Below are 11,874 nucleotides of genomic sequence, written 5' to 3' on the forward strand. Positions count from 1 at the left end.
TCACCTCTTTTGTGAGATTGATTCCCAAGTATTTTATTTTTTTCGAGGCTATTGTGAACGGGGTAGTTTTCCTAATTTCTCTTTCTGAAGATTCATCACTTATGTATAAAAATGCGTTGGATTTATGGGCATTGATCTTGTGACCTGCTACTTTACTGAATTCACTTATGAATTCTAAGAGTTTTCTGGTGGAATTTCCAGGTTCCTCTAAATATATAATCATGTCATCAGCGAACAGGGATAGTTTGAGTTCTTCTTTTCCAATTTGTATCCCTTTAATTTCTTTGGTTTGTCTAATTGCTCTGGCCAGAGTCTCAAGAATGATGTTGAATAGAAGTGGTGAAAGAGGGCATCCCTGCCTTGTTCCAGTTTTTAGGGGGAATGCTTTCAGTTTTTCACCATTTAGAATGATATTAGCCATGGGCTTAGCATAAATGGCCTTTACAATATTAAGGAATGTTCCCACTATCCCTATTTTTTCTAGTGTTTTGAGCATGAAGGGGTGCTGTATTTTATCAAATGCTTTTTCTGCATCTATTGAAATAATCATGTGATTCTTGACTTTAAGTCTATTAATATGGTGAATTACATTTATTTATTTCCTGATGTTGAATCAACCTTGCATCCCTGGGATGAAACCCACTTGATCATGGTGCACTATCTTTTTAATATGTTTTTGTATGCGATTTGCTAAAATTTTGTTGAGAATTTTTGCGTTGATGTTCATTAAGGATATTGGTCTGAAATTTTCTTTCCTTGATGAGTCTCTGTCTGGTTTAGGTATCAGTGTGATATTGGCTTCATAGAATGAGTTTGGGAGGATTCCCTCCTCTTCTATTTTATGGAATACTTTGAGAAGTATTGGAATGAGCTCTTCTTTAAAGGTTTTGTAGAACTCAGCTGAGAACCCATCTGGTCCGGGACTTTTCTTTGTTGGTAGGCTTTTGATGACTTCTTCGATTTCAGTACTTGAAATTGGTCTATTTCAATTGTTTATGTCCTCCTCGTTCAGTTTAGGCAATTCATATGTCTCTAGAAACCTGTTGATGCCTTCAAAATTTTCTATTTTGTTGGAGTATAGATTTTCTTTTTTTTTTTTATTTTTTTTTATTTTAAATGTTTTTATTTTTTTTATTTTTTTTTATTGTAAACAAATGGGATACATGTTGTTTCTCTGTTTGTACATGGCGTAAAGGCATACCATTTGTGTAATCATAAATTTACATAGAGCAATGTTGTTTGATTCATTCTGTTATTTTTTCCCTTCCCCCCACCCCTCCCACCCCTCTTTACCCTCTATACAGTAGTTCCTTCCTCCATACTTGCCCCCCTCCCTAACCCTAACTCTAACCCTTCCCTCCCCCCCATTATGTGTCAACCTCCACTTATTAGCGATATCATTCGTCCTTTGGCTTTTTGAGATTGGCTTATCTCACTTAGCATGATATTCTCCAATTTCATCCATTTGCCTGCAAATGTCATAATTTTATCATTCTTTATGGCTGAGTAATATTCCATTGTATATATATACCACAGTTTCTTTATCCACTCATCAATTGAAGGGCATCTAGGTTGGTTCCACAGTCTGGCTATTGTGAATTGAGCAGCTATGAACATTGATGTGGCTGTATTTCTGTAGTATGCAGATTTTAAGTCCTTTGGGTATAGGCCAAGGAGTGGGATAGCTGGGTCAAATGGTGGTTCCATTCCAAGTTTTCTAAGGAATCTCCACACTGCTTTCCATAGTGGCTGCACTAATTTGCAGCCCCACCAGCAGTGTATGAGTGTACCTTTCTCCCCACATCCTCGCCAACACCTGTTGTTGCTCGTATTCTTGATAATCGCCATTCTAATTGGGGTGAGATGGAATCTTAGGGTGGTTTTGATTTGCATTTCTCTTATGACTAGAGATGTTGAACATTTTTCCATATGTTTGTTGATTGCTTGTAGATCTTCTTCTGTGAAGTGTCTATTCATTTCCTTAGCCCATTTGTTGACTGGACTGTTTGAATTCTTGGAGTAGAGTTTTTTGGGTTCTTTATAGATTCTGGAGATTAGTGCTCTATCTGAAGTATGATTGGCAAAGATATTCTCCCACTCTGTAGGCTCTTTCTTCGCATTGCTGATAGTTTCCTTTGCTGAGAGAAAGCTTTTTAGCTTGAATCCATCCCAGTGGTTGATTCTAGCTTTTATTTCTTGTGCTATGGGAGTCCTGTTAATGAAGTCTGGTCCTAGACCAACAAGGTGAAGATTTGGACCTACTTTTTCTTCTATAATCTGCAGGGTCTCTGGTCTGATTCCGAGGTCCTTAATCCATTTTGAGTTTAGTTTCGTGCATGGTGAGAGATATGGGTTTAGTTTCATTCTGTTGCATATGAATTTCCAATTCTCCCAGCACCATTTGTTGAAGAGGCTATCTTTTCTCCATTGCATATTTTTGGCCCCTTTGTCTAGTATGAGAAAATTGTATTTATTTGGGTTTGTGTCCGTGTCCTCTATTCTGTACCATTGATCTACCTTTCTATTTTGGTACCAATACCATGCCGTTTTTGTTACTATTGCTTTGTAGTAGAGTTGAAGATCTGGTATTGCAATGCCCCCTGTTTCACTCTTCCTGCTAAGGATTGCTTTAGCTATTCTGGGTTTCTTATTCTTCCAGATGAATTTCATAATTGCCTGCTCTATTTCTGTAAGGTACGTCATTGGGATTTTAATTGGAATTGCATTGAATTTGTATAGCACTTTAGGTAGTATGGCCATTTTGACAATATTAATTCTTCCTATCCAAGAACATGGAAGATCTTTCCATCTTCTAAGGTGTTCTTTAATTTCTTTCTTTATGTTGTATAGTTCTCATTGTAGAGGTCTTTCACCTCTTTTGTGAGATTGATTCCCAAGTATTTTATTTTTTTTTGAGGCTATTGTGAATGGGGTAGTTTTCCTAATTTCTCTTTCTGAAGATTCATCACTTATGTATAAAAATGCGTTGGATTTATGGGCATTGATCTTGTAACCTGCTACTTTACTGAAATCACTTATGAGTTCTAAGAGTTTTCTGGTGGAATTTCCAGGTTCCTCTAAATATATAATCATGTCATCAGCGATCAGGGATAGTTTGAGTTCTTCTTTTCCAATTCGTATCCCTTTAATTTCTTTGGTTTGTCTAATTGCTCTGGCCAGAGTCTCAAGAACGATGTTGAATAGAAGTGGTGAAAGAGGGCATCCCTGCCTTGTTCCAGTTTTTAGGGGGAATGCTTTCAGTTTTTCACCATTTAGAATGATATTAGCCATGGGCTTAGCATAAATGGCCTTTACAATATTAAGGAATGTTCCCACTATCCCTATTTTTTCTAGTGTTTTGAGCATGAAGGGGTGCTGTATTTTATCAAATGCTTTTTTGCATCTATTGAAATAATCATGTGATTCTTGACTTTAAGTCTATTAATATGGTGAATTACGTTTATTGATTTCCTGATGTTGAACCAACCTTGCATCCCTGGGATGAAACCCACTTGATCATGGTGCACTATCTTTTTAATATGTTTTTGTATGCGATTTGCTAAAATTTTGTTGAGAATTTTTGCGTCGATGTTCATTAAGGATATTGGTCTGAAATTTTCTTTCCTTGATGAGTCTCTGTCTGGTTTAGGTATCAGTGTGATATTGGCTTCATAGAATGAGTTTGGGAGGATTCCCTCCTCTTCTATTTTATGGAATACTTTGAGAAGTATTGGAATGAGCTCTTCCTTAAAGGTTTTGTAGAACTCGGCTGAGAACCCATATGGTCCCGGACTTTTCTTTGTTGGTAGGCTTTTGATGACTTCTTCTATTTCAGTACTTGAAATTGGTCTATTTAAATTGTTTATGTCCTCCTCATTCAGTTTAGGCAATTCATATGTCTCTAGAAACCTGTTGATATCTTCGAAATTTTCTATTTTGTTGGAGTATAGATTTTCAAAATAGCTTCTAATTATGTTTTGTATTTCCATCCTGTCTGTTGTGATATTTCCTTGTTCATTCCGAATTTTAGTGATTTGGGTTTTCTCTCGTCTTCTCTTTGTTAGTGTGGCTAAAGGTTTATCAATTTTGTTTATTTTTTCGAAGAACCAACTATTTATTTTGTCAATTTTTTGTATTGTTTCTTTTCTTTCAATTTCATTGATTTCAGCTCTGAGTTTAACTATTTCCTGTCTTCTACTACTTTTGGTGCTGTTCTGTTCTTCTTTTTCTAAGGCTTTGAGCTGTAGTGTTAGGTTGTTTATTTGTTGAGTTTTACTTCTTTTATTAAATGCGCTCCATGAAATAAATTTCCCTCTAAGTACTGCTTTCATAGTGTCCCAGAGATTTTGATATGATGTTTCTTTGTTCTCATTTACCTCTAAGAATTTTTTAATTTCCTTCCTAATATCTTCTGTTATCCATTCATCATATAATAGCATATTGTTTAATCTCCAGATGTTGGAATAGTTTCTGTGTTTTACTCTTTCATTTATTTCTAACTTCAATCCATTATGATCTGATAGAATACATGCTAGTGTCTCTATCTTCTTGTATTTGCTAACATTAGCTTTGTGGCATAATATATGGTCTATTTTAGAGAAGGATCCATGTGCTGCTGAGAAGAAAGTGTATTCACTCTTGGTTGGATGGAATATTCTATAAATGTCCGTTAAGTCTAAATTATTGATTGTGTTGTTGAGATCTATGGTTTCTTTGCTCAATTTTTGTCTGGAAGATCTGTCCAGTGGTGAGAGCGGCGTGTTAAAATCACCTAGTATTATTGTGTTATGGTCTATTTGGTTTCTGAAATTGAGAAGGATTTGTTTGACATACATAGATGAGCCACTGTTTGGGGCATAGATGTTTATGATTGTTATATCTTGCTGATTTATGCTTCCCTTAAGCAGTTTCAAATGACCTTCTTTATCCCTTCTGACTAACTTTGGCTTGAAGTCCACATTATCGGAAATGAGGATGGATACTCCAGCTTTTTTGCTGAGTCCATGTGCATGGTATGTTTTTCCCCATCCTTTCACCTTTCATCTATGGGTATCTTTTTCTATGAGGTGAGTCTCTTGCAGGCAACATATTGTTGGATCTTTCTTTTTAATCCAGTCTGCCAGTCTATGTCTTTTGATTGATGAATTCAGGCCATTAACATTCAGGGTTATTATAGAGAAATGATTTCGTTTCCCGGTCATTTGGTTCATTTTTAAAATTTTGTTTATTTATTTGTTTGACACAACTTGTTTCCTCCTTTATTTGACAATTCCTTTAGGATAATTCCTCCCTTTGCTGATTTGCTTCTTTGTTTTTCATCTCTTCCTCATGGAATATTTTGTTGAGAATGTTCTGTAATGCTGGCTTTCTTTTTGTAAATTCTTTTAGCTTTTGTTTATCATGGAAGGATTTTATTTCATCGTCAAATTTGAAGGTAAGTTTTGCTGGGTATAAGATTCTTGGTTGGCATCCATTTTCTTTCAGGGCTTGAGAAATGTTGTTCCAGGACCTTCTAGCTTTTAGGGTCTGGATTGAAAAATCTGCTGATATCCGTATTGGTTTCCCCCTGAATGTAATTTGGTTCTTTTCTCTCACAGCTTTTAAAATTCTGTCTTTATTTTGTATGTTAGGTATTTTCATTATAATGTGCCTCGGTGTGGGTCTGTTGTAATTTTGTGTATTTGGAGTCCTGTAAGCCTCTTGAACTTGATTTTCCATTTCATTCTTCAGATTTGGGAAATTTTCTGATATTATTTCATTGAATAGGTTGTTCATTCCTTTGGCTTGTTTCTCTAGGCCTTCCTCAATCCCAATAATTCTTAAATTTGGCCTTTTCATGATATCCCATAGTTCTTGTAGATTCTGTTCATGATTTCTTACCATCTTCTCTGTTTGTTCAGCTTTGTTTTCAAGGTTAAATATTTTGTCTTCAATGTCTGAGGTTCTGTCTTCCAGGTGTTCTATCCTATTGGATATGCTTTCTATGGAGTTCTTAATTTGGTTTATTGTTTCCTTCATGTCAAGGATTTCTGTTTGGTTTTTTTTCAATATCTCTAACTCTTTATTGAAATGATCTTTTGCTTCCTGTATTTGCTCTTTTAACTGTCGATTGGTGCGATCAATCAATGCTTGCATTTGCTCTTTCATCTCATCATTCAATGCTTGCATTTGCTCTTTCATCTCCTCGTTTGCTTCTCTGATCATTTTAATTATGTACATTCTGAACTCCTTTTCTGTCCTTTCTTCTGCCATGCTGTCATTGGGTTTTATTGATGTAACATCTAGATTTGTTTGCAGCATTTTCTTTCCTTGTTTTCTCATGTTGTTCAGATATCAGTGGACCGCTGAGATATTGCAGATTTCCTCTGTTGATTTACAATGACCCTGAAGATTTCTATATATATCCCCTCTTAGCCTTCAGTAGGCTGAAGTCTTGGAGGAGGTTGATAATGCGGTGCTCCACAAGGAAGCTGCCTCTCTAGGAGTGGTGGCCTTCAGGTGGGGTATATTCCCTGCTAGTGGGCAGAGGTGCCTCCACTTGTTGACCAATGGTCATCCAAAGGGGACCTAGGCTGTGGGCTGAGGCAAGGCCTGTTTGGGCCTGTGTCTCTGGTTTTACCGTCCTTGTGGGGAAACCTCACCAGGCAGGGAAGACTCACCCAGTGGGGAGGTCTCGCTGGTCAGTTTCCTCCTAGAGGTTCCCCTCAATTTACAGCTACTGCCTGGGCTGGGCTGCCTTCCTCTGCAAAGTTTCCAGGGGCCCGGCCCTACCTCCTGGGCCTGGGAGCCTCATCCTTCACAGATGAATCTCCTTAGGCTGCCCCTCCTCAGAGAATTTGCCCATAGGCCTGGAACCTTCGCTCCGCCCTAAACCTGTCTCTGTGCGGCTCTTCCACCCAGAAGCCTCCTAGATCCTGGGACCCTGTTCTGCATCTAATCGCCTGGCTGCGTGGCCCCTCCTCTGAGCAGCCACCTGTGGCCCTGAACAATCGCTCTGAGTCCCAGAGACCCGCCACAGGCCTCTTCCTCCAGACAGCCGCCCAGTATGCCGGTGCGGTCACTAGGAGTCCAAGAAACTCACTTCGTGCCTCCTCCTCCCACCAACCACCCGTAGCCCGGGGCAATCAATCACTCCGAGTCGAAGTGACCCTCCCCGTTCCTCCTCCTTCTCCAGATAACCCCCCGGGTGTTCAGGAGCAGTCCCTCTGAGTGGCTCTGAATCCACGTGACCCGCTGCACGGGTCCTCTGGGCACCACCCGGAGCTCTGGTGTGGCCCCTCAAGACCAAGCGTCCCACCACGCTTCTCCTCCAGGCAGCCCCCCTGTGTTCAGGATCTGTCACTTTAAGACCAAACAACTCACCACTCGCCTTCTCCTCTGAGCAGCCGCCTGGAGCGCTAATGCAGTCACTGCGAGTCCAAAGGACCCGCCGCGCTCCTTCTCCTCCTTCTCCTACTCCTCCGGGCAGGCCCCGGGGTTCAGAAGTGGTCAGAGTCCAAACAGCTCACCACGCAGCCCCTTCTCTGGCAACCGCCTGTAGTTTCCGTGTAGTCACCCGAATCCAAGCGGCCGCTCCTCTTCCTCCTTGTCCTCAGGGCAGGCCCCGGGGTTCAGAAGCGTCGTTCTGATTCCAAACAGCTCGCCGCGCGGCTTCTCCTCTGGCAACCGCCTGGAGCTCTGGTGCAGTCTCTCCGAATCCAAGTGGCCACGCTCCTCTCCTCCTCCTCAGGGCAGGCCCCGGTGTCCTGAGTCCACACAGTTCTCCCCGCCACTCCTCCCCCGGGCAGCCGCCGGAGCCCCAGTGGCTGCTCCGAGTCCCAGCGCTGTGCTGAGCGGCCTCCTCTACGGCGCTCCAGCGGGGGGAGGGGCGTCTCGCCGGCAGTTCTACTTCACAAAGTTTCCTGCGTTCCGGGACCCCCGTCCCATCCGGGATGCCCCCCCAGGGGGTGAGAGTCACCCGGCTACTTTGAGTTGGTCCCAAGCATCTCAATATCTCCTCTCTTGAATCCTGAGTTCTGGAGCAACACGTAATGCAGCCACCCTCTAGGCCGCCATCTTGAAAAACCTTAAATGTTTTTATCTGGAGTATAGATTTTCAAAATAGCTTCTAATTATGTTTTGTATTTCAATCCTGTCTGTTGTGATATTTCCTTGTTCATTCCGAATTTTAGTGATTTGGGTTTTCTCTTGTCTTCTCTTTGTTAGTGTGGCTAAAGGTTTATCAATTTTTTTATTTTTTCGAAGAACCAACTATTTATTTTGTCAATTTTTTGTATTGTTTCTTTTGTTTCAATTTCATTGATTTCAGCTCTGAGTTTAACTATTTCCTGTCTTCTACTACTTTTGGTGCTGTTCTGTTCTTCTTTTTCTAGGGCTTTGAGCTGTAGTGTTAGGTCGTTTATTTGTTGAGTTTTACTTCTTTTATTAAATGCGCTCCATGAAATAAATTTCCCTCTAAGTACTGCTTTCATAGTGTCCCAGAGATTTTGATATGATGTTTCTTTGTTCTCATTTACCTCTAAGAATTTTTTAATTTCCTTCCTAATATCTTCTGTTATCCATTCATCATATAATAGCATATTGTTTAATCTCCAGGTGTTGGAATAGTTTCTGTGTTTTACTCTTTCATTTATTTCTAACTTCAATCCATTATGATCTGATAGAATACATGCTAGTGTCTCTATCTTCTTGTATTTGCTAACATTAGCTTTGTGGACTAATATATGGTCTATTTTAGAGAAGGATCCATGTGCTGCTGAGAAGAAAGTGTATTCGCTCTTGGTTGGATGGAATATTCTATAAATGTCCGTTAAGTCTAAATTATTGATTGTGTTATTGAGATCGATGGTTTCTTTGTTCAATTTTTGTCTGGAAGATCTGTCCAGTGGTGAGAGAGGCGTGTTAAAATCACCTAGTATTATTGTGTTATGGTCTATTTGGTTTTTGAAATTGAGAAGGATTTGTTTGACATACAAGGATGAGCCACTGTTTGGGGCATAGATGTTTATGATTGTTATATCTTGCTGATTTATGCTTCCCTTAAGCAGTATGAAATGACCTTCTTTATCCCTTCTGACTAACTTTGGCTTGAAGTCCACATTATCGGAAATGAGGATGGATACTCCAGCTTTTTTGCTGAGTCCATGTGCATGGTATGTTTTTCCCCATCCTTTCACCTTTAGTCTATGGGTATCTTTTTCTATGAGGAGAGTCTCTTGCAGGCAACATATTGTTGGATCTTTCTTTTTAATCCAGTCTGCCAGTCTATGTCTTTTGATTGATGAATTCAGGCCATTAACATTCAGGGTTATTATAGAGATATGATTTGGTTTCCTGGTCATTTGGTTCATTTTTTAAATTTTATTTATTTATTTATTTGACACGACTTGTTTCCTCCTTTATTTGACAATTCCTTTAGGATAATTCCTCCCTTTGCTGATTTGCTTCTTTGTTTTAAACCCTGTTTCCTTCCACCACATCAATGAGGTCATCAGCTGTGGCATTGCTACGCAAAGTCACGTGGGCATTATGAATTTTGTATTCAGCCAGAATGCTCTTCACAGTTTCAGCATCCAGCTCACTCTGAGGTCATGTAGCTGTGAGATTAATGCCTCCTTTATCTTTCTTCTTAAAGCCAATGTTGGGAGGTTTACTATTCAAGCGAATACCAAAGCCTTCCAATTCATTTTCAATTATCTTCTTATGTCCTAAGGGCTTCAGGACATCCAGAACAATCAGGATCAAATTGCATGTTCGGGCCACTGCAATAACCTGACGGCCTCTACCTTTCCCGTCCTTGGCACCTTCAATGATACCCGGGAGATCCAGAAGCTGTATTTTGGCACCTTTGTATCAGATGACACCAGGCACAGTAGTCAGAGTAGTGAACTCATAGGCTGCCACTTCAGAATATACCCCAGCCAGGTTACTCAGTAGTGTTGACTTCCCCACAGATGGAAAACCCACAAAGCCAATTCGAGCATCGCCAGTCTTGGCCACATCAAAACCTTCTCCTGGCCCACCACCACCACCACCTTTTGGAGTAATGAGTTCCCTACGAAGCTTAGCAAGGCGCGCCTTAAGCAGCCCTAGGTGGTGTGCTGTTGCCTTGTTCTTTTGAGTCCGAGCCATCTCGGCTTCAATCTCCGCGATCTTTGCCAAGGTGCTGCTCATGGTGGCGAGTCTCGGGGAGTGACGCAATCGCCTCCTCACAGTCACCTCTTACATGCCAACTGGCCAATGATCCACCACCACAAAAGCGCCACCGCAGTCTCAAGGCTAGTCTTGAACTTGTGATCCTCCTGCCTCTGCCTCCCCAGTACCTGGGATTATAGGCATAGGCCATCATATTCAGCAAAAATGACCCTTTACTTTTACTCTGTATAGTTAAAAAAAAAAAAAAGCCTGCCTGAAGACATCTAAAAGACCCAGGTGTTACCTAAACAGGACTCTTTTAAGAGTCCCAAATTTCAGATTTAAAAATATTAGCATAGCAAATTAAAATGATACACAAGTTCCAAGAATATAGTTATTTTTTAAGAGAAATAGAAACTTCAACCTATTTCAGGTCCTATGATGTTTCAGAAGTCTCTTCAATCCTCCCCTGACAATACTTCTTATTTCACTCTACCAACAAGATAAACCACAATCCTTGATGTTCCAGCATAGTATCCTGCATATAGACAGACAGGTAGGTAGATAGATTCCCGTGGACTATACTTTTTTTTTTCAATACTGGAGAAGGAACCCAAGGCCTTGCCTATCTACACAAGAGCTCTAGCAATAAGCTCCCCACCCCCAGCCCTCTGCACTTTCAAGTACCTTTTCTTCACTCATTGAAACTTAGAAAAGCAGAACTATAATTTAATAGTCCATGTATCAGGCTGGGGATGCAGGGCACTGTTAAAATTCTTGGCTGGCATACATGAGGCACTGGATCGGATACTTATCACTAAAACAACAAAAGCAAAAACAAAAGAAAGTCTATGTATAGTCTAGCATATTTCCTGGCACAATGTGACTGCCCAGTATGTATGTATGTGTGTGTGACATGTATACATGTGTGTACATGCATACACATAAACCCACACATATATACATGCATATCCAGATGTATGTATATACACAGATGTGTATATATGCATATCTATATCCTAAATGAATGAAATAAATTCTTAGTCTAGTAGGAATAGCAATCACTAATATTAATTATTTATCTGTTTTTAGTGAAAATATTTTTAACTGGTTCTTTCTAGTTACACATGACAATAGAATCCATTCTGATATAATTATACAAGCATGGAATATATCTCCATTATGGTGAATAATTTTTGTTTTTAGAAAACTATATAAATGAATGCTATCTAAAAAGAAGATACATGGGGGCTGGGGTTGTGGCTCAATGGTAGAGTGCTCACCTATCATATGTGAGACTCTGGGTTCTATAGTTAGCACCACATAAAAATAAAATAAAGGTATTGTGTCCACTTACAACTAAAAAAATTATAAAAAAAGATACATGATTTCTCACCAACATTAAATCCAAAATATTGGGCTGGGGTGTAGCTCAAATGGTAGAACATTTGCCTAGTATGCACGAAGCCATGGGTTTCACCCCAGCACCTGTAAAAAATAAAATAAATGAATTCAACAAGACTCCTACAGTGCAAAAAGTAAAATTAAGAATCAATAAATGGGATGGATTCAAATTCAAAAGCTTCTTTTCAGCAAAGGAAACAATAATGTGAAGAAAAAGCCTATGAATGGGAAAAAATCTTTACCACATGCAGCTCAGATAGAGTGCTAATCTATAAGATATACAAAGAACTCAAAAAACTTAACACCAAAAGACAAATAACCCAATCAATCAATGGG

At 39.7% G+C, this 11,874-nt stretch overlaps 1 pseudogene across 1 annotated transcript; it reads right to left on the minus strand.

Moving 5' to 3' along the window:
• Positions 1-9,453: 9,453 nt before the first annotated feature.
• LOC306642425 (developmentally-regulated GTP-binding protein 1-like) lies at positions 9,454-10,265 on the minus strand (annotated as a pseudogene). The gene has a single exon. The product of its transcript is annotated as a developmentally-regulated GTP-binding protein 1-like (transcript).
• Positions 10,266-11,874: the final 1,609 nt, after the last annotated feature.

The sequence above is a fragment of the Sciurus vulgaris genome, assembly GCF_902686455.1.
Source record: "Sciurus vulgaris genome assembly, chromosome: 12".
Lineage (NCBI taxonomy): Eukaryota > Metazoa > Chordata > Mammalia > Rodentia > Sciuridae > Sciurus > Sciurus vulgaris.